Source organism: Arachis duranensis, chromosome 1, assembly GCF_000817695.3.
Source record: "Arachis duranensis cultivar V14167 chromosome 1, aradu.V14167.gnm2.J7QH, whole genome shotgun sequence".
NCBI classification, from domain to species: domain Eukaryota; kingdom Viridiplantae; phylum Streptophyta; class Magnoliopsida; order Fabales; family Fabaceae; genus Arachis; species Arachis duranensis.
Genome location: NC_029772.3, coordinates 61,625,495 through 61,647,619, shown reverse-complemented (window position 1 = coordinate 61,647,619; position 22,125 = coordinate 61,625,495). Strand labels below are relative to the sequence as shown.

General features: G+C 42.7%; 1 non-coding gene across 1 annotated transcript; it reads left to right on the top strand.

Annotated features, from left to right (window-relative positions):
- Nucleotides 1–17,720: 17,720 nt before the first annotated feature.
- Nucleotides 17,721–17,828, top strand: LOC127742541 (small nucleolar RNA R71). Its single transcript, XR_008003887.1, has one exon. It is a non-coding gene; the product is annotated as a small nucleolar RNA R71 (small nucleolar RNA).
- The last annotated feature ends 4,297 nt before the right edge of the window (nt 17,829–22,125 follow it).

The window sequence follows — 22,125 nt, the reverse complement described above, 5'->3', positions numbered from 1 at the left end:
CCGCGTGGGTCACATGGTCGCGTCATTCGGAGCTTTTTCTTGCCACGCGGTCGCGTCAGTCATGCGACCGCATCATGTGCGTTCTGCTTAAGGTGCGCGGTCGCGTCAGTCATGCGGCCGCGTCGCTGAATCTTCGCTTCTGGCACGCGATCGCGTCTTCCATGCGATCGCGTGAACACAAGTTTCCTTAAAGCTCCGTTTTGCTTTCTCCTTCCATTTTTGTATGTTTCCTTTTCCATCCTCTAAGTCATTCTGCCTTAGAAAATATAAAACTACTCAACATACTAATCACGGCATCGAATGGAAATAAAGGTAATTAAAATAATTAATTTTTAAAGCATAGGAAACAAGTTTTTCACAATACGACATAATAAGGAAGGGAAAGTAAAACCATGCAATTAATGTGAATAAGTAGGTGAAGGATTATATAAATCACTCAAATTAAGCACAAAAGAACTCACGAAATATGGGTTTATCAACCTCCCCACACTTAAACACTAGCATGTCCTCATGCTAAATCCAAGGTAAATAATTAAGGTTAAAGTGATGGAATGCAATGCAACCTAAATTAAATGCAACTAAATGCAAATTGTTTTTACCTACTTGGTTAAAAAAAATAAGTTCCTCAAGACAAATATGAACTGGATTTCACTAATTCAAATCACAAAATACAATACAAATAACTTGCAAGAAGAAGATAGCTCATGAAAGCAGGGAACATAGAATTGAGCACTGAACCCTTGGTAGTGTATATCATTCTAACTTTCAAGTGTCTAGGGTCAATTCTCTCAATTCTCTACTAACCTTGCTTTCTATAGCTTGCTCTTCATCTAACAATCAACAAAAATTTAATGCACCAATACACAAATCAAGAGGTCTTTTAAGGGTTGTAATGGGGCTAGGGTCAAGGTAGGATTGTATTTGGCTAAGTGGACTAAAATTTGAATCCTTAATTAACTGAAACTTTCCCACCTAACTTAAACAATCTATGTAATCATAATACAACATCTAGCCATCCATTAACCATGTTTTCCACATATTCATGCATTCTAATTTTAAGTACAGTACATATGCATTGCCTTCACTACTTACTTTGGGGCATTTTGTCCCCTTTTTCTTATTTGCTCTCTCTTTTTTTTTATGCATATGATTAATTTATTGAATGCATGAACATGTCCTAAACATTTTTTTCACATTTTCAGAAAATTCTAACATACTCAATTCTCAAACCAGATGTTTCCAAACCCACTCTTCCCCACACTTAATTCATAAGCATTCTCACTAGTCTAAGCTAACCAAGGATTCAAATTAAGGACATTATTATTTTTCTCTTAGAGTTAATGATGTGTTAAAATAAAGAACAAAGGGGTAAAATAGGCTCAAAATTGGTTTGCAATAGATAATGAAAAGGTTAAGGCCATATGGGTATGTAAGCTCAGTGAAACAAGGCCTCAATCATATAAGTGTATGCATACATTAAACAATGGAAATATAGAATCAAGCAAGACAAAGATCACAATTTTAGAGAGAAAAACACACACCAAAAATAAAATATTGGTTGATAAAATGCAACCAATCAAATAGGCTCAAAATCTCACTGGTTTTGTGTGTTCAAGCTTTAAACTATGTTCCAAATCCTCGGTGCATGCTGAGATGTGCAGGTGGACGGGTCTTCTCCAACTGATGCTTTTCTCCAAGGATTTTGCTGATGGACTTGTTTGTCTTCCCATTAAGAAGCTTTTTCTTTTCCTTCATGGTGGCCATCCTGAAAGAAGAGGGAAAAGAAAAAGTAACCCAAAAAGATAGAAAATAAATAAAATATAATTGGGTTAATGTCAAATGATAAGTGTCTCATTTACATGGTAGCTACAACATGTAAGAAAACAATAGAAGTCATGGCATACCAGTGGTGCAGAATATGCAACAATGGGGAAGAGAGTAGGGAAGGAAAGATAATATAAATTAAAAATCAATACAAAAGTAATACAGGTATAAAAGATTGGCATTGATTTGAATAATATTACCTAACCAGAATAAAACAAGTCATAAGCACCAAGATAATACCAGAAAAGAAATAACAGTTGAATAAAAACATTTGAACACCAATGATAAAAGAATAAATTTAGAAAAATAAAAATATGCAATGAATGAAAGTATGCAAATAAAATAAAATAAAATGAGAGGGAAAAAGGAGGAGAAGAAGAAAAAGAAAGTGAGAAAGGAGAGAGAAGGAAGAAATTAGGATTAGAAAAGAGAGGATAAGAAAATTGGCACTAATCTGGATAGGTTGTGCGACACTGGCGACGCAGCCGCGTGGGTGACGTGGTCGCGTGGTGCGCGATAAGGTTGGGTGACGTGGACGCGTGGGTCAATTTGTGCTAATAGCGCGCCTCCAGCCCTGCTCCTGCGTAACTCTCTGTTCATATTAATATTGTCTCCCATCTCCTTGCAACGCGGACGCGTCGCTGATGCGGTCGCGTCGCGTGCTCGTTTTTTTTTTCAATCTGAAAATATGCAGAATGCAGTGTTAATATGAATGTGATGAAAAACTCCAGGTTCAATAAAATAAAATAAAATAAAAACAAACACAACGAAATAAAATTGAAAAAGAAACGATCATACCATGGTGGGTTGTCTCCCACCTAGCACTTTTAGTTAAAGTCCTTAAGTTGGACAATTGATGAGCTTCCTGTCATGGTGGCTTATGCTTGTACTGATCCAGGAATCCCCACCATGTTTGTATATCCAGTAACCTCCGGGGTCCCAGACTAAGCACGTAAAGCCCTTACGAAGCTTCAAATAGATTCTTAGGCTCCCGGGGTGACAAATGTCAGAACAGATTCCAGGATCCCAAACTTTACCTTTACACCCGTTTTCGTCTTGATCTGCATTTTTCCAGCCGGGTGAAAGGTGATCTGAATTCTCACTACAGCGACCAAACAGCTTCCTAGACCCATTCAGTTGAGCTCTATACCAACCTTTGCGTTTAAACTTAAAGCTTCCAACCATAATGAACCTTGTAGGACAATTCTTACCACTGGCCATCTTCCGCTTACTCTTAATGTCACAAAGAGCTCTAAGTTGACCATCCGTCTCCAGTAGCCCATATTCAAGTGAGATTAGAAAGCTATAGGATATGTATTTTACCCACTTGAATGTTGTGAAGGATGATGGCGACTTAGGGGGAGGTCTCTTTAATGAAATTGCAAGCTCCACTCCCTTGTGCTCTTCTCCGATAATTACCACCTCTTTGCAAGCTTCTTTAATTTCAACCTCTTCCTCTTGGTAGCTCTCTTTCAATTCAAGATCCTTTTCATTGCTTTCCAAGGGCATGGGAGGTTGTGCTTCTTCTTCTTGAATCTCCATCTCTTGATCAACCTCTTCTAAGTCTTCAACTATATATGCTTTGGAGGTTGTACACCCTCTTCAGCATCAATTTCAACCGTCTTGGAAGGAGGCTCTATGTCTTGTCTTTCCCATGGAGGTTCTGCGTCTCCTAAGTCTTCAACCAACTCTTCTTCTTGAACAATGACAGCTTCTTCTACTTGTTCTAGTATGAATTCATGCTCTGTCTTGTCCACTGGAGTTTCTGGTATCTCCATTACGCTATGCTCTTCACTAGACTGTCCACATGGGGCTGTGGCTGATCCTTGTGTATTTAAGCGTCTAGAAGCCCATTGAATTAATACTTGCCTCAGTTGTTGAGTGGTTGCCTGAAATCGATCCATTGTTTCCTTAAGACGATCCTTTGCCTCTTGATTCACTCGGTTTTCATAAGTAGGATCATAATGCTCTTGGATTGATGGATATGGAGATGGTGAATATTGAAGTGGTGGTTCTTGTGAGTAATTGGGGTGGTTCTATATATGGTTCATATGGCTCATAAGGTGGTTGGTATGGTGGTTGAGGGTTAGGGTCATATGGAGGTGAATGGCGGAAAGGGGCTTGTGAGTGTGGTGGGTTGAGCTTGTGTTGAAAGGATGATCTCTGAGCATAGGGTGGGGCTTGTTCGTAGTTACAAGGTTGTCCACCATATCTATCAGCTTGGGATGCATTATAGCTTGGTCTTTGTCCATGATATCTAGGATGGTGTTGTTGCCTAAAGGGTTGATTAGATCCTCTTGGCTCCATCCATCCTTGATTGGTCTGACCTTGATGCATATTCCTGCTATGGTTTCTATTTCATTCAACAAAGTTATAACCAAACTCAAAGCGAGATGGGTGAGAATTCATAGTAGTTATCAGAAATAAAGGGGAAAAAGGAGAAACAACTAAACAAGTAAAAGAAAAATATTTTTTTTAGAAAAATATTTACAATAACCAATAATAAGGCACACGTTTGCAACTCCCCGGCAACGGTGCCATTTTGACGTCGGGATTTTTGCCAGTAAAGAATGTCATAAAAATAGTCGGGTTGTAGATATAGTCTCTAAACCGTCAAAAATCCCTTCGTACAAACGTTTTGGTTGTCACAAGTAACAAACCCCTTTAAAATTGATAACCGAGTATTAAACCTCGGGTCGTCTTCTCAAGGAATTACAGGGAGGTATGTTCTTATTATTGGCTATGGAGATTGTAAATTGGGGGTTTTTAAAGTATGAGATAAAAAGCAACAATAGTAAATAGCAGAGAAAATAAAATAATAGCAATAAAAATAAACTCTTGGCAAGGTATTAAGAACTGAAGGTCCTATCCTGGTTATCCTTGTCAATTATGAAGAGAATTGGGTTCTTCTCCCACTTTGTTAACCTCTAACTATGAAGGTAAGTTAAGTGGATGAATTAATTCCGTAATCATGTAAATAAAAGAAAGCAATCATGAATGGAAATACCTCAAATAACATTAATTAAGAAAATTATATGTAACATGAAAGAGTTCATAAATTAAATAAAAATAAAGAACCTGGGATTGAGAGTCACTCCTAAAACTAAGAGAAGTCCTAATCCTAATCCTAAGAGAGAGAGGAGGGAACCTCTCTCAAAACTAAATCTAAATCATGGAAAAGTAAATTATGAAGAGCCTGATTATGAATGGATGCATTCCCCCACTTTATAACCTCTGGTCTATGCTTTCTGGACTTGGATTTGGGCCAAAAAGGGGTTTAGAACTCGCTGGGGCGTGTTCTGTAATTTTCTGGTGCGTGGCCTCTGTCACGCGTCCGCGTGGGTCACGCGGTCGCGTCATTCAGAGCTTTTCCTTGCCACGCGGTCGCGTCAGTCATGCGACCGCATCATGTGCGTTCTGCTTAAGGCGCGCGGTCGCGTCAGTCATGCGGCCGCGTCGCTGAATCTTCGCTTCTGGCACGCGATCGCGTCGTCCATGCGATCGCGTGAACACCAGTTTCCTTAAATCTCCGTTTTGCTTTCTCCTTCCATTTTTGTATGTTTCCTTTTCCATCCTCTAAGTCATTCTGCCTTAGAAAATCTGAAACTACTCAACATACTAATCACGGCATCGAATGGAAATAAAGGTAATTAAAATAATTAATTTTTAAAGCTTAGGAAACAAGTTTTTCACAATACGACATAATAAGGAAGGGAAAGTAAAACCATGTAATTAATGTGAATAAGTAGGTGAAGGATTATATAAATCACTCAAATTAAGCACAAAAGAACTCACGAAATATGGGTTTATCAGATAGCTTTCAGAAAGATCAAGATCCATTCACCAGGAAAATTATGAAGACCAAAATCCCAAAAGATTTCAAACCTCCGGATATGACTCTATATGACGGCACCTCGGACCCTAACCACCATCTCAGCAACTTCAGATGTAGAATGTACCTCACTGACGCCTCAGATGCAGTTCGCTGCAAAGCCTTTCCAACAACTCTTACCAAGACAGCCATTAGATGGTTCGACAACCTACCTCCAAAATCCATCTCGAGTTTCGACGACCTGGCCAAAAAGTTCCTGGCCTGATTTTCCATACAAAAGGACAAATCCAAACACGCACCCAGCCTACTAGGGATCAAGCAAGGAGATCGGGAGAGTCTTCGCAACTACATGGAAAGATTCAACAAAACATGCATGGATATACAAAGTCTACCAACAGAAGCTGCCATCATGGGTCTCATAAATGGCCTACGAGAAGGACCATTTAGCCAATCTATATCAAAGAGGTACTCGACATTCCTAGACGAAGTACAAGAACGGGCGCAAAAGTACATCAACACAGAGGAGAATTCTCGACTTGGGGAAGCCTCGAGGTTCGGTTCTGCCTACCGAGATAAAGATAAAGAATCTAGGAAAAAAGAAGATCACTCCGGAGAGAAAATAAAAAATATCATAACTACACCGCTCTTAGGGTATCCCTGGTAGATATTTACAAGGAAGTCTGCCATACGGAAAAAATACCCCTAGCTCGGCCACTTAAAGGCAAAAGGGGAGGAAGAAATCGGAACGAATACTGTGAGTATCATCGAGTCCGAGGACATTCCACCAACGAATGCTTTGACTTGAAAAACGTCATAGAGAAATTAGTTAGGGAAGGAAAACTAGATCAGTTCCTGGCCAACCGGGACGAAGAACCAAGAAAAAGAAGAAGGGATGAAGATGTCGGACGATCTGAACGATCACCCCACACACCGGAAAACATATCCACGTGATACACGGCGGATTTGCTGGAGGAGGAATCTCTAAATCATCCCGCAAGCGACACCTCAAAGAAGTGTATCATGTCGAAGGCAAAAAAGAGGTGCCAGACATCCCAGCAATCATGTTTACCAAAGAAGATGCATCCGGAATCATCTCAGGACACGACGACCCCATGGTCATCACAATCATATTGGCAAACGCCAACCTCCACGGTACATTAATTGACCAAGGAAGCCCTGCCGACATCTTATTCAAAACTGCCTTTGACAAGCTCGGCTTAGAAGAAAAAGAGCTAAGAGCATACCCGAATAGCTTGTTCGGACTTGGGGATACCCCAGTACAGCCATTGGGATACGTATCATTACATACAACCTTCGAAAAGGGGAACCAATCCAGAACACTTAAGATAGATTATATCATAGTCGACGTAAGCTCAGCCTACAATGCCTTAATAGGTCGGACAATGTTAAATCAACTCGGAGCAATAGTTTCAACTCCACATATATGTATGAAATTCCCAACTACAGAAGGGATAGCTACAATAAAAGTACATCAAAAGATGGCGCATCGCTGTTATAACGAAAGTCTAAATCTCTGAGGCGAAGGAGGAGAGTTCCACACAATCGAACTCGGCGGAGATCAGAGACGAGAAGAACTCCGCCCACGACTCGAAGGAGAAATAGAAAGAGTCCAGATTGGAGATACCTCGGACAAAACAACTAATATTGACACGATCCTAAAAGAAGATGCAAAAGAATCGCTAATACAGTTTCTACGAGATAATGTTGATCTCTTCGCATGGAAAGCTGCCGACATGCCAGGCATAGATCCCGAACTAATGAGCCACAAGCTGGCAGTCTACCCTGGATCCCGACCGGTACAACAAAGACGAAGAAAACTCGGGCCAGACCGGTCTCAAGCTGTAGAAGAACAAGTACAAGCACTACTAGAGGCAGGGTTCATAAGAGAAGTTAAATACCCACTATGGCTAGCAAACGTCATCTTGGTGAAAAAGTCAAATGGGAAGTGGCGAATGTACACCGACTACACCGACCTCAACAAAGCCTGCCCAAAAGACCCTTATCCACTCCCAAGCATCGATGCTCTAGTCGATGCCTCATCAGGATATAAGTATCTCTCGTTCATGGACGCATACTCAGGCTATAACCAGATTCCAATGTATCCACCGGATCAAGAAAAGACCTCGTTTCTCACACCAAAAGCAAATTATTGCTATATCGTAATGCCTTTCGGCCTTAAGAATGTAGGAGCCACTTATCAAAGGCTAATGAATAAAGTCTTTTCAGACCACATCGGAAAAATCATGGAGGTCTATGTGGACGACATGTTGATAAAGACACAAAGTGAAGAAACATTACTAACCGACTTGGTTCAAGTGTTCAACATCGTACGGAAGCACGACATGTGACTCAACCCGGCTAAATGCACCTTCTCAGTAGAGGCAGGAAAATTCCTGGGCTTCATGCTCACACAAAGAGGAATCGAGGCAAATCCAGATAAATGCCAGGCCATACTCAACATGAAAAGGCCGACCTGCGTCAGAGAAGTCCAAAACTCAATGGGAGACTGGCGGCCTTGTCCAGATTCCTAGCAGGGTCAGCAATAAGATCCCTCCCATTCTACGCTACCTTAAGGAAGGGAAAAAACTTCGAGTGGACAACGGAATGTGAACAAGCCTTCCGAGACTTTAAAGAATTCCTGGGACAGCCCCCCATCCTATCTCGACCACGAAAGGGAGAACCACTCATACTATACCTCACCATAGGAAGTCGGACAATAGCCTCAGCACTAATTAGAGAAGATGAAGGGGGACAACAACCCGTCTACTTCATTAGTAAAGCACTACAGGGGTCAGAGCTGAATTACCAGAAAATAGAGAAGTTCGCCTACGCTTTGATACTCACATCCCGACGACTTCGCCCATACTTCCAAGCACACACCATCAAAGTTCGGACCAACCAGCCCATAAAAGGGATACTGCAGAAAACAAATCTAGCAGGAAGAATCCTACAGTGGGCAATCGAGTTGTCCGAGTTCGACCTCCAATACGAGGCGCGGACAGCCATCAAATCACAATACCTAACCGACTTTATTGCAGAATTCACAGACACCACAGAAATCCCCATGGAGTGGAACATATACGTGGACGGTTCCTCAAATAAAGCCAGAAGCGGTGCAGGTGTGATAATCGAAAGCAACCAAGGAACCCAACTTGAGCTTTCCCTGAAATTTGGATTCCCGGCCTCAAACAACCAGGCGGAATATAAAGCGTTATTAGCTGGTTTGAAGCTGGCTAGGGAAGTTGGAGCTCAGAAACATAACATCTACAGTGACTCACAAGTCATTACCTCGCAAATAACGGGAAGCTACCAAGCCAAAGATCCTACCATGAAAAAATATTTGGATAAAACCAAAGAACAGCTCAGACAACTTGGAGAATATAGGATCTGCCACATACCCCGCGAGCAAAATGCCCGAGCTGACATGCTCTCAAAGCTAGCCAGCACCAAACCAGGGGGCAACAATAGAAGCCTCATCCAGGAAATACTACAGAACCCATCAATATCGGAAAAGAAAAAAATCCTAGCCATAACAGGTCAGGATCAAGGATGGATGACCCCCATAATTAACTACCTCAAAACAGAAGCGCTTCCCAAAGATGAAAAGGAGGCAAAGAGGTTAAAAAGGGAGGCACAGTACTACACTATTATAAACAACATCCTATACAAAAGAGGGATCTCAACACCATTGTTAAAATGCGTCCCGACATCCAATACAAAAGAAGTCTTGGAAGAAGTACACAGCGGCATTTGTGGCAATCATCTCGGAGCACAAGCTCTCACCAAAAAGGTACTCCGGGCAGGATTCTATTGGCCAACTCTACGAAAGGAAGCTACAGAATTTGTAAAGACATGTCCACCATGTCAGAAGCATGCCAACTTTCACATCGTCCCACCAAAAAAACTCATTAGCGTGACCTCACCCTGGCCATTTGCAAAATGGGGACTTGATCTTCTCGGACCCTTCCCACAGGGATCGGGACAAGTAAAATTCCTCATAGTAGGAGTAGACTATTTTACGAAATGGATCGAGGCAAAACCCCTAACCAATGCCACTGCTCAAAGAAGCCAGAAATTCCTATATAGGAACATCGTTACAAGGTTTGGGGTCCCATACTCCATCACCACAGATAATGGCACCCAATTCACAGATGCAGGCTTCAGAAAGTTAGTGGCTGACTTGAATATAAAACACCAGTTCACCTCGGTCGAACATCCCCAAGCCAATGGACAAGCCGAAGCGGCCAACAAAGTCATATTGGCCGGGTTGAAACGTAGACTGCAAGAAGCAAAGGGGGCTTGGGCCGAGGAACTTCCACAAGTCCTATGGGCGTATCGGACGACCCCCCATTCTACCACGAACGAATCACCATTCCGACTAGCATACGGAGTGGAGGCAATGATTCCAATAGAGGTCGAGGAAGGATCTCCCCGAGTAGTCCACTACAATGAACAAACCAATTCTCAACTCCAAAGAGAAGAGCTCGACCTACTTCTAGAAATCCAAGAAAGAGCTCGGATCAGAGAAGAAGCACTAAAGCGGCGAATGGCTTCCAAGTATAATCAGAGGGTAGTGCCAAGAGATTTCACGGAGAACGATCTCATCTTAATCCGAAATGATATTGGAACAACTCGACCTGGAGAAGAAAAGCTGGCAGTTAATTGGAAAGGACCCTACCGAGTTACAGAAGTACTTGGGAAGGGCTACTACAGACTGTCTGAACTCGAGTGACGAGAACTCCCCAGATCATGGCACGCCTGTAACCTAAGAAGGTACTATAGTTTGATAAAGTTCTCATCACAAGACACACTCTTTTTCCTGAAAAGGTTTTTTAATGAGGCGTCAAGATTGAGATTTAATCCGACTTAAGGGTATGAAAAACTCCCACCTGTATATATTTGCACTTTTTTTAAATAAAAATACATTTAAGATATTCTACAAGTTCTCAAGACGCATTAATCTGAAGCATTCATCGTCCGATTATAAAGCAACAGATCGAACAAGAAGTGAAGAACAGATTCACTATACGATCTTGATAGGAATAATCAACTGACAAAGGGGAAAACGCGATTCACCTAAAGGTCAATTAAACCAGGACAGAAACCACAATCTACAAATCGGCAAAAGATGAACACAGAATAATGATGACGAGGTCTTATGCATTGCTATATAATAATTTAAAAAAGACTGGCCGAACATTAAAAAGTCGGACCAAGCCAGTCCACGTTATCAGCAAATCCCTGGAAAGAGGTATGGCCAACCCTATTAAAGAGGAATTGCTATAACTAAGAAGAGACCGACCTAACGAAGTCGGTTTCCTACAAAACAAGTTGTAAAAGTAATCCCTGAAAGAGACCTAACAAAGGTCCAAGAAAGAGGATTACAAAAGCAACTTAGAAGAGATCGACCTAACGAAGTCAGTTTCCTACAAAACAAGTTGTAAAAGTAATCCCTGAAAGAGACCTAACAAAGGTCCAAGAAAGAGGATTACAAAAACAACTTAGAAGAGATCGACCTAACGAAGTCGGTTTCCTACAAAACAAGTTGCAAAAGTAATCCCTGAAAGAGACCTAACAAAGGTCCAAGAAAGAGGAAAAACAACTTAGAAGAGATCGACCTAACGAAGTCGGTTTCCTACAAAACAAGTTGTAAAAGTAATCCCTGAAAGAGACCTGCCAAAGGTCCAAGAAAGAGGATTACAAAAACAACTTAGAAGAGATCGACCTAACGAAGTTGATTTCCTACAAAACAAGTTGTAAAAGTAATCCCTGAAAGAGACCTAACAAAGGTCCAAGAAAGAGGATTACAAAAACAACTAGGAAAAGATCGGCCTAACGAAGTTGATCTCCTACAAAGAGGATTACAAAAACAACTTAGAAGGGGACCAACATAAAGAAATCGGTTATAAGGCGCTAAAAATACAAAACAAAAGCGAAGAAACCGAAAAACAAGTTGGACCCCCCACAAGTCATGACCTCAAAAGGATCCAAGCTACAAAGAAAAGTACGAAAGCAATCTAAAGAGGCCAAGCAGCAAGATTCCAACAGACATCCTGCTAAAGCACAATGAAAGCATAGTATGAAAAAGCTTCAAAGAGGCCACCGAAATCAACCTCAGAGAAACCATTTTGTTTTCAAAATAAAGTTGCTAAAAATAGCAACTACAGTATCAACAGTCAATAAAAACATCATTCACAAAAACAAGTTCAAAAGCCCACAAATCGGGCTATTAACACAAATATTTAGAAAAAAAATCAGCTAAGATCGGGGGCTTTCCTGGCAGCATCAGTACGGGGAGAAGGAGGGCGAGTCTGAAGGGGCACAGCATCTACAGTTCCATCATCCCGGTTCAGAATCTGGCAATCCGGATCAGACGTAACGGGAGGAACCGAGAAGGTCGACACCATCATCATCATCATCCTGGTCATCAGGGACAATTTTACCATCCCTCACAACATTGTCCAGACTGACAAGAGTCAAGTCGGCATCAGGGGCAATAATTAGGAAATGCTCCATTAAGTTCTCGGAGGCAGCAGTTACGCTGCCCACAAGGTGACCCTGAAGCTTGCTATAATTAGCCCGAGCAGTTTCCAACTCATCCCGGAGGCGCATTAATTCCCTGTAAGCTGAGACATAGCTATCCTTATGCTTCAGGGCCATGTCCTCAGCCAACTTCAAAGAAGCAGCCAGGGCAATAGAGCTGGCCTTCTCACCCTCCAGCTCCTTCTCCACCTTCGCCAACTTCACCTCCAACTCCTCCTTCAGGCCCTTGATTCGATCAAATTCTAACTTGGCCTCCTCCATGAAGGATTTAGTGGCATGAATCAGAATCCCCTGAACTGTTCGAAAAATAGTTGCACCCATATGAGCCATCTTCACACTACTTTTGGCGATAAAATCCAGATGCTGAAGAAGAGACACGTCGTCCATGGAAAGCCCACCATAGGGGGCAATTTACTGGTCAACAAACTCGATAGCATCAAAGTTCGGGGCATCCAGGCTGAAGGGCTCAGATGTCTTTTGCTTTTTTAAGGGAGGAACACCAGAAGCAATGGAAGAAGTCTGAGGAGGATCGACCTGATAAAACCGAGGAGTAGGAATTACTTTCCTCGACCCAAGGGAACTGGGCACAGGAGGCTTCACTGGGACCTGTGAAGATCCCTCGCCGGCCACCTTGGCCGAGATGTTCAGAGCAGCAGTTGCCTTCTTTGCCCTTTTGAAGGCCTTCATGGAGTCATTGTTCTTTGACATCTCTATAAATACAGAATTAGCCACAGCAAAGCGTTACAGTCATAAACAAGAGGAGGAAAAAATTAAGAAGCAAATATAAAAGACAAGTCAGACAAATACCCAAAACAGTCCGAACCAAGGACGGGTCATTCAAAAAACTTTTGGTATCAAGATGGGGTGGTTTTCCCCACAGATCCTCAAGAATAACAACAAAAGCATGCTCAACATCATCAAGCATCTCCCAGGTATAGTGAGACACTCTCACATCCCTTTGCCACTCCAGAGGGAAAGAAGGTTCATTATTTTCATCAAGAAAAAAGGGGCGGGCCCCCTTGACAGCACGAACCTTAAAGAAGTAATTCTTGAAGTCCTTGAAGGACTCATCATACATAGCAAAAACTTTGTGGCCCTGGGCAGACCTGAAGGAAACCCAAGAAGCTTTCTTTTTTGAAGAACCGCCAGGCTTGGCAGAAACAAATAAATAAAGGAAAAGAGTCTGGGAAGGTGTTACATCTAATTCACGGCAGAGAAGTTGAAAAATTTTAATAAAACCCCAGGAATTGGGGTGAAGCTGGGATGGAGCAATATTACACGACCACAACAGGTCGGTCTCAAAAGCAGTGAAAGAAAAGGTAACGTTCAACTGGCTGAAGAAGTATTCATAGGCATAGAAGAAGGGACGCTCCCTCTCAATGGAAGTCAGAAAACAAACTCTCTCATCAGAATCAGGAGCAATAAGCTCGTAATCCTCTTCACGGGCATTGATACCACAAATCCTATGGCACTTCCTCAGCTCTGTGCGAAACTCAGCATCCACAACAGAAACACACAACAAAACAAGGGAGTCCAGCCAATCGGACATCCCCTCGGGAACTCTGGAAGACATCTCTACAATGTTATTGCGAGAAGACATGAGGCCAACTAATCCTACACGTAAGAAAAGAAGATGGGGTTACTAAAAACATCTCAGACAAGGGAGAAAACAACTCAATATGATACAGGCAAAACAAACAGAAAAGGAAAACCCCAAGACTCAAACCAAAAGCCTTGGGGCATCCTTTTGAGGAAATAATCAAGTAAGGTTTCTAGGAAAATCTACAGCTCCTACCCCAGCATTTCTCAAACAAGAAAAAGACTTCAAACAAGCAAGCATTTTCAGAAGCATAAGTCATCACAGCTTACCAAGCAAAAAGCATTCCCAAACGTCAAAACACGCCAAGTAGAAATCAGTAAAGATACAAACTTTCTCAAAATCAGAAACAAAAAGCAACCAAGCAAAGCGAGGAACATATGCAGATTCTCTATCAGAAGCAACAACAAAACCCTAGAAAGCCTCGACAGAAATGCCAAAAGAACGCAAGCCAAGGAAAATACATTTACAGAGACAAACAAACACAAGATCACGAAAAGGTTCAAACTTTCAAACATGCAAAATCAAAGCTTCGCCAAAAAACTAAAAGTGAAGCCGCGAAAGAAACAAGAAAGTTAGTACCAACCTGGAAAAAGCAGCAAGCTTCAAAAGAAAACTGAAGATGGAAGACGGAATCTGGGAATGCCTCCTCACAAGCAAAGGAAAGAATGCGAACAAAGAGTAATGTCGCCGGGAGAAACGCGAAACTCCAGGCAAAAATAGAAGCTCCAGAAACGCCAAACGACGCCACAAACACAGAAAAAGGAGAAGCGCAAAACAAAAAACAGAAGAGTGGAGAGAGCGGAGAAAAGAAGTTATGAAAAAGGCGAAAGAAGAGAAACCGTTTCTGGGCTTTCAAAATCAAAATAAAGAGCCAAAAGGGAAACGGGGCAATTAATGCTAAAATTAAGGAAAGCATTAAACCCTCGCACGTTCCCAAAGCGCCGATATAAAAGCACGCGCATTTTAGAGGAAACGTTCTACATTCAAAAGCTGCTGCAAAGGAATCGACAAAATACTTGAGTTCGGCTTCACCAAAAAATGACCGAAGTCAAGGACTCGACCTCAAAAAAGAAAGACCGAGCTCAAGCAGGGGCACTGCTCATACCCTGGGTCGAGGTGTTCGACCCGGGATGTTCGATAGACAAAGCGACCGATCTCTTCAGGTCAGGATAACCCGACCTCTTCCCAAAGAGCTCGGTCAAGTCCCCAGGAAAGCCCAGAGAAGGGCCCAAATAGAGGAACACGCCCCAAATTCTAAGGCGGCCCAAGCCTACAGAGAGAAGGGTGGTTCCCTTGAAGATAAGATGACCTCACTTAAAGATAAGATAAAGATAAGATAAAGATAACTAACTTATCTTATCCATAGAAGGCCACATCTCACCATTATAAATACACTGGAGCACCCAAGTATAACTCATACTCTGATTCTACTCAATGCCTATTCAATACCCTTGCTAACTTAAGCATCAGAGTCCCTTGCAGGTACCCCCACCCTCCGGGGACGAAGGATCAGCAGCACTTTCAATCCCACAAGTCGGACACACCAGCTCCGACAGCTATACACCTGCCGGACACGTCGGCTCCAACCAACACAGCAGATCTCAACCAAGATTGACCTACAGTTTCAGGTAAACCCCCGGAACATTGGGGTTTTTGGGGAAGAGGTTTGGAGGTGATTGGTGAAGAGATTATAGGGAAGAGGATATGATTTGATTGGTGAGTGAGAGAGGGAGAGAGGTAGGGTAGGTGGGGATCCTGTGGGGTCCACAGATCTTGAGGGGTCAAGAATTTATCATCCCTGCTCCTAGTAGGCATGTAAACGCCCTTACAATGCAATCCTGGCGTTTAACACCAAATTGCTGCTTGTTTCTGGCGTTAAATGCAAGCTTTTATTCCTTTCCTGTCGTTAAACGCCAGGCTGCAACCTATTTCTGGTGTTTAACGCCAGATCGTAGCCTGTTTCTAGCATTTAACGCCAGTCTGGTACTTGTTTCTGGCGTTTAATGCCCAGAATGGTGCCAGACTGGGCGTTAAACGCCCATTCTGCTACCCTTACTGGTGTTTAAATGCCAATAAGTCTCTCCTCCAAGATGTGCTATTTTTAATGCTATTTTTTATTTTTCTTGAATTTTTGCAGTTGTTTTTGTGACTCCACATGATCATCAACCTAAAAAAAGAAAATAACATTAAATAACATAGATAAATAAAAATTGGGTTGCCGCCCAATAAGTACTTCTTTAATGTCAATAGCTTGACAGTGAGCTCTCATGGAGCTTCACAGATGTTCAGAGCATTGTTGGGATCTCCCAACACCAAACTTAGAGTTTGACTGTGGGGGCATTGTTTGACTCTGCATTGAGAGAAGCTTTTCTTGCCTCCTCTCCATGGTTACAGAGGGAGATCCTTGAGTTTTAAATACAAGGTTGTCCTCATTTAATTGAAGGATCAACTATCCTCTGTCCACATCAATCACAGCTTTTGCTGTGGCTAGGAAGGGTCTTCCAAGGATGATGGATTCATCATCATCCTTCCTAGTGTCTAGGATTATGAAATCAGCAGGGATGTAAAGGCCTTTGACCTTTACTAGCACGTCCTCTACCTGTCCATAAGCCTTTTTCATGGATTTGTCTGCCATCTCTAATGAGAATTTGGCAGCATATACCTCAAATATTCCTAGTTTTTCCATTACAGAGAGTGGCATTAAGTTTGTGCCTGACCCCAGGTCACACAGAGCCTTCTCAAAGGTCATGGTGCCTATGGTACAAAGTATTAAGAACCTTCTGGGATCCTCTTTCTTTTGAGGTAATGTCTGCCTAATCAAGTTATTCAGTTCATTGGTGAGCAAGGGGGGTTCATCCACCCAAGTTTTATTACCAAATAACGTGGCATTTAGCTTCATGATTGCTCCAAGGTACTTAGCAACTTCCTCTTCAGTAATATCTTCATCCTCTTCAGAGGAGGAATAATCATCAGAGCTCATGAATGGCAGAAGTAGGCTCAATGGAATCTCTATGATCTCTAGATGAGCCTTAGATTCCTTAGGTTCCTCAAATGGGAACTCCTTTTTGTCCAGAGGATGTCCCATGAGGTCTTCTCACTGGGATTCACGTCCTCATCCTCCTCTCTAGGTTCGGCCATACCAAGCAAGGTTATGGCCTTGCACTCTCTTTTTGGGTTCTCTTCTGTATTGCTTAGGAGAGTACTAGGAGGAGTTTCAGTGACTCTTTTACTCTGCTGGCCCACTTGTGCCTCCAAATCTCTAATGGAGGACCTTGTTTTATTCATGAAATTGAAAATGGCCTTAGATAGATCAAAGACTATATTTGCTAAGCTATATGTGTTCTGCTCAAAATTCTCTATTTGTTGCTGAGAAGATGATGAAAAAGGCTTGCTATTGCTAAACCTGTTTCTTTCACCATTATTAAAGCCTTGTTGAGGCTTTTGTTGATCCTTCCATGAGAAATTTGGATGATTTCTCCATGAGGGATTATAGGTGTTTCCATAGGCTTCACCCATGTAATTCGCGTCTCCCATTACAGGGTTCTCAGGATCATAAGCTTCTTCTTCAGAAGATGCCTCTTTAGTACTGTTGGATGCATTTTCCAATCCATTCAGATTCTGATAAATTATGTTGACTTGCTGAGTCAACATTTTGTTCTGAGCCAATATGGCAATCAGAGCATCAATTTCAAGAACTCCCTTCCTCTGAGGCGTCCCATTACTCACAGGATTCCTTTCATAAGTGTACATGAACTGGTTATTTGCAACCATGTCAATGAGTTCCTGAGCTTTTGTAGGCGTCTTCTTTAGGTGAATAGATCTACCTGCAGAATGGTCCAATGACATCTTAGACAAATCAGACAGACCATCATAGAATATATCCAGGATGGTCCATTCTGAAAGCATGTCAGAAGGAAACTTGTTGGTCAGTTGCTTGTATCTTTTCCAAGCTTCATAGAAGGATTCACCAACTTTCTGTCTGAAGGTTTGAACATCCAGTCTAAGCTTGCTCAGCTTTTGAGGAGGAAAGAACTTGGCCAAGAAGGCCGTGACCAGCTTATCCCAAGAATTCAGGCTATCTTTAGGTTGAAAGTCCAACCATATTCTAGCTCTGTCTCTTACAGCAAAAGGGAAAAGCATAGCCTGTAGACCTCAGGATCAACCCCATTGGTCTTAACAGTATCACAGATCTGCAAGAATTCAGTTAAGAACTGAAAAGGATCTTCTGATGGAAGTCCATGAAACTTGCAATTCTGTTGCATCAGAGAGACTAATTGAGGCTTTAGCTCAAAATTTTTTGCTCCAATGGCAGGGAATGAGATGCTTCTTCCATGTAAGTTAGAATTTGGTGCAGTAAAGTCACCAAGCATCTTCCTTGCATTGTTGTTGGGTTTGGCCATGTCTCTTTCTTTTTTGAGATTCTCTGTAAGGTTTTCTCAGGATTGTTGTTCTTTAGCTTCTCTTAGCTTCTTCTTCAGAGTCCTTTCAGGTTCAGGATCTGCTTCAACAAGAATGTCCTTGTCCTTACTCCTGCTCATATGAAAAAGAAGAGAACATAAAAGAAGAGGAATCCTCTATGTCATAGTATAGAGATTCCTTTATGTGAGTTGAAAAAGAAAAGAATAGAAGAAGGAGAAAAGAAAAATTCGAACACAGAGGAGAAGAGAGGGTTCGAATTTTAAGATGAAGAGAAGTGTTAGTGTTCATACCCTGGGTCGAGATGACCGACCCGGGATGTTTAGCGACAAGGCGACCGACCTCTTCAGGTCAGACTATCTGACCTCTTCTCAAAGAGCTCGGCCAAATCGACAGGAAAGCCCAAATAAAGGGCCCAAATAGAGGAACACGACCCAAATCCAAAGGCAATCCCAGCCTACAGAGGTAAAGGCGGTTCCGTTGAAGATAAGCTGACCTCACCCAAAGATAAGATAAGATAAGATAAGATAAGATAACTAACTTATCTTATCTAGAAAGGTCACATCTCACCATTATAAATACACTGGAGCACCCAGGTATAACTCATACTCTGATTCTACTCAATACCTGCTTAATACCCTTGCTAACTTAAGCATCGGAGTCCCTTGCAGGTACCCCCCACCCTCCGGGACGAAGGATCAGCACCACCACCAAGTCCAACAAATTGGACACATCAGCTCCGGCCGCTGTACACCTGCCGGACACGTCGGCTCCGACCAACACAGAAGATCTCGTCCGAGATCGACCTACAGTTTCAGGTAACCCCTGGAACATTGGCGCCATTGCCGGGGACCTGGAAGTCATCCCATTAACATGGCGGATGACCATGACAACGACCATGATTCAGGTTTGGAAGACAGAACGCCGCATAAAAACGCGAACACAATACTCAAAGCTACTCCAGAAACCAACGGAGACAAAAATTCATCAAATCCAGGAGTAATAGAAGCACTTCAAAATTGATTGGAGCAACTTGAGAAAGAAGCCCAACATCGACGTGAAAAAGAAGAAGATCTACGCCGGGAAATAAGGCAGCGCCGAGAATTAGAAGATAAGCTTATAAAACTCGAAGCTGATCTCTACTCGACCATCCACGGAGGATAGCTCTCAGAAAGATCAAGATCCATTCACCAGAGAAATTATGAAAACCAAAATTCCGAAAGATTTCAAGCTTCCGGATATGACTCTATATGACGGTACCTCCGACCCCAACCATCATCTCAGCAACTTCAGAAGTAGAATGTACCTCACGGATGCCTCAGATGCAGTTCGTTGCAAAGCCTTTCCAACAACTCTCACCAAGACAGCCATTAAATGGTTCGACAACCTACCTCCAAAATCCATCTCGAGCTTCGACGACCTGGCCAAAAAGTTCCTGGCTCGATTCTCCATACAAAAGGACAAAGCCAAACACGCACCCAGCTTACTCGGGATCAAGCAAGGAGACCGAGAAAGTCTTCGCAACTACATGGAGAGATTCAACAAAACATGCATGGACATACAAAATCTACCAACAGAAGCTGCCATCATGGGCCTCATAAATGGCCTGCAAGAAGGACCATTCAGCCAATCTATATCAAAATGATACCCGACATCCCTAGATGAAGTACAAGAACGAGCGCAGAAGTACATTAACATGGAGGAAAATTCTCGACTTGGCGAAGCCTCAAGGTCCGGTTCTGCCTACCGAGATAAAGAATCCAAGAAAAAGGAAGATCGCTCCGGAGAGAAAATCAAAAAATATCACAACTACACCCCTCTTAGGGTATCCTTGGTAGATGTTTACAAAGAAGTCTGGCATACGGAAAAAATCCCTCTAGCTCGGCCACTTAAAGGCAAAAGAGGAGGGGGAAATCGGAATGAGTACTGTGAATATCACCGACTTCGAGGGCATTCCACCAACGAATGTTTCGACTTGAAAAACGTCATAGAAAAATTAGTACGAGAAGGAAAGTTAGATCGGTTCTTGGCCAACCAAGACGAAGAACCAAGGAAAAGAAGGAGAGATGAGGACGTCGGATGACCTGAACGATCACCTCGCACACCAGAAAGGCATGCCCATGTGATACATGGCGGATTTGCTGGGGGAGGAATCTCCATGTGATACACGGCGGGTTTGCTGGGGGAGGAATCTCCAAATCATCCCGCAAGCAACACCTCAAAGAGGTATACCATGTCGAAGGACAGAAGGAGACGCCAGACATCCCGGCAATCACGTTTACCAAAGAAGATGCATCCGGAATCATCTCGGGACACGACGACCCCATGGTCATTACGATCATATTGGCAAACGCCAACCTCCACTGCATACTAATCGACCAGGGAAGCTCTGCCGACATCTTATTCAAAACTGCCTTCGACAAACTCGGCCTAAAAGAGAAAGAGCTAAGAGCATACCCAAACAGTCTGTTCGGACTGGGAGATGTCCCAGTTCAACCACTGGGATACGTGTCGCTGCATACAACCTTCGAGAAGGGGAACCTATCTAAAACACTCAAGATAGACTACATCGTGGTCGACGTAAGCTCAGCCTACAATGCCCTGATAGGTCGGACAACGTTAAATCAGCTCGGCGCAATAGTTTCGACTCCGCATCTATGTATGAAATTTCCAACTACAGAAGGGATAGCTACAATAAAAGTAGATCAAAAGATGGCACGTCGCTGTTACAACAAAAGTCTAAACCTCCGAGGCAAAGCAAGAGAGTTCCACATAATCGAACTCGGTGGAGCTCAGAGACGAGAAGAGCTCCGACCACAACCTGAGGGAGAAGTAGAAAGAGTCCAGATTGGAGACACCTCGAATAAAACAACTAATATTGGCACGATCCTGAAAGGAGATGCAAAAGAATCATTGATATAGTTTCTGCGAGATAATGTTGATCTCTTCGCATGGAAAGCTGCCGACATGCCGGGCATAGATCCCAAACTAATGAGCCACAAGTTGGCAGTCTACCCAGGATCCCGACCGATACAACAAAGACAAAGAAAACTTGGGCCAGAACGATCTCAGGCTGTAGAAGAACAAGTACAAGTACTACTAGAGGCAGGGTTCATAAGGGAAGTCAAATACCCACTATGGCTAGCAAACGTCGTTTTGGTGAAAAAATCAAATGGGAAGTGGCGAATGTGCACCGACTACACCGACCTCAACAAAGCCTGCCCAAAAGATCCTTACCCACTCCCAAGTATCGACGCTCTAGTAGATGCTTCATCAGGATACAAGTATCTCTCATTCATGGATGCATACTCGGGGTACAACCAGATACCAATGTATTCACCAGACCAAGAAAAGACCTCGTTTCTTACACCTAAGGCAAAATTATTGCTACATCGTGATGCCTTTCGGCCTGAAAAACGCAGGAGCCACTTATCAAAGGCTAATGAATAAAGTCTTCTCAGATCACATCGGAAAAATCATGGAGGTCTACATGGATGACATGTTGATAAAGACACAAAGCGAAGAGACATTGCTAACCGATTTGATTCAAGTATTCGATACCATAAAGGAAGCACGGCATGCGACTCAACCCGGCTAAATGCACCTTCGCAGTAGAAGCAGGTAAATTTTTAGGATTTATGCTCACACAAAGGGGAATCGAGGCAAATCCAGATAAATGCCAGGCCATACTCAACATGAAGAGCCCATGCGTCAAAGAGGTACAACAGCTCAATGGAAGGTTGGCAGCCTTGTCCAGATTCCTAGCAGGATCAGCAATAAGATCCATCCCTTTTTACGCTACCTTAAAGAATGGAAAGAACTTTGAATGGACAGCGGAATATGAACAAGCCTTCAAAGACGTCAAAGAATTCTTGGGGCAACCACCTAT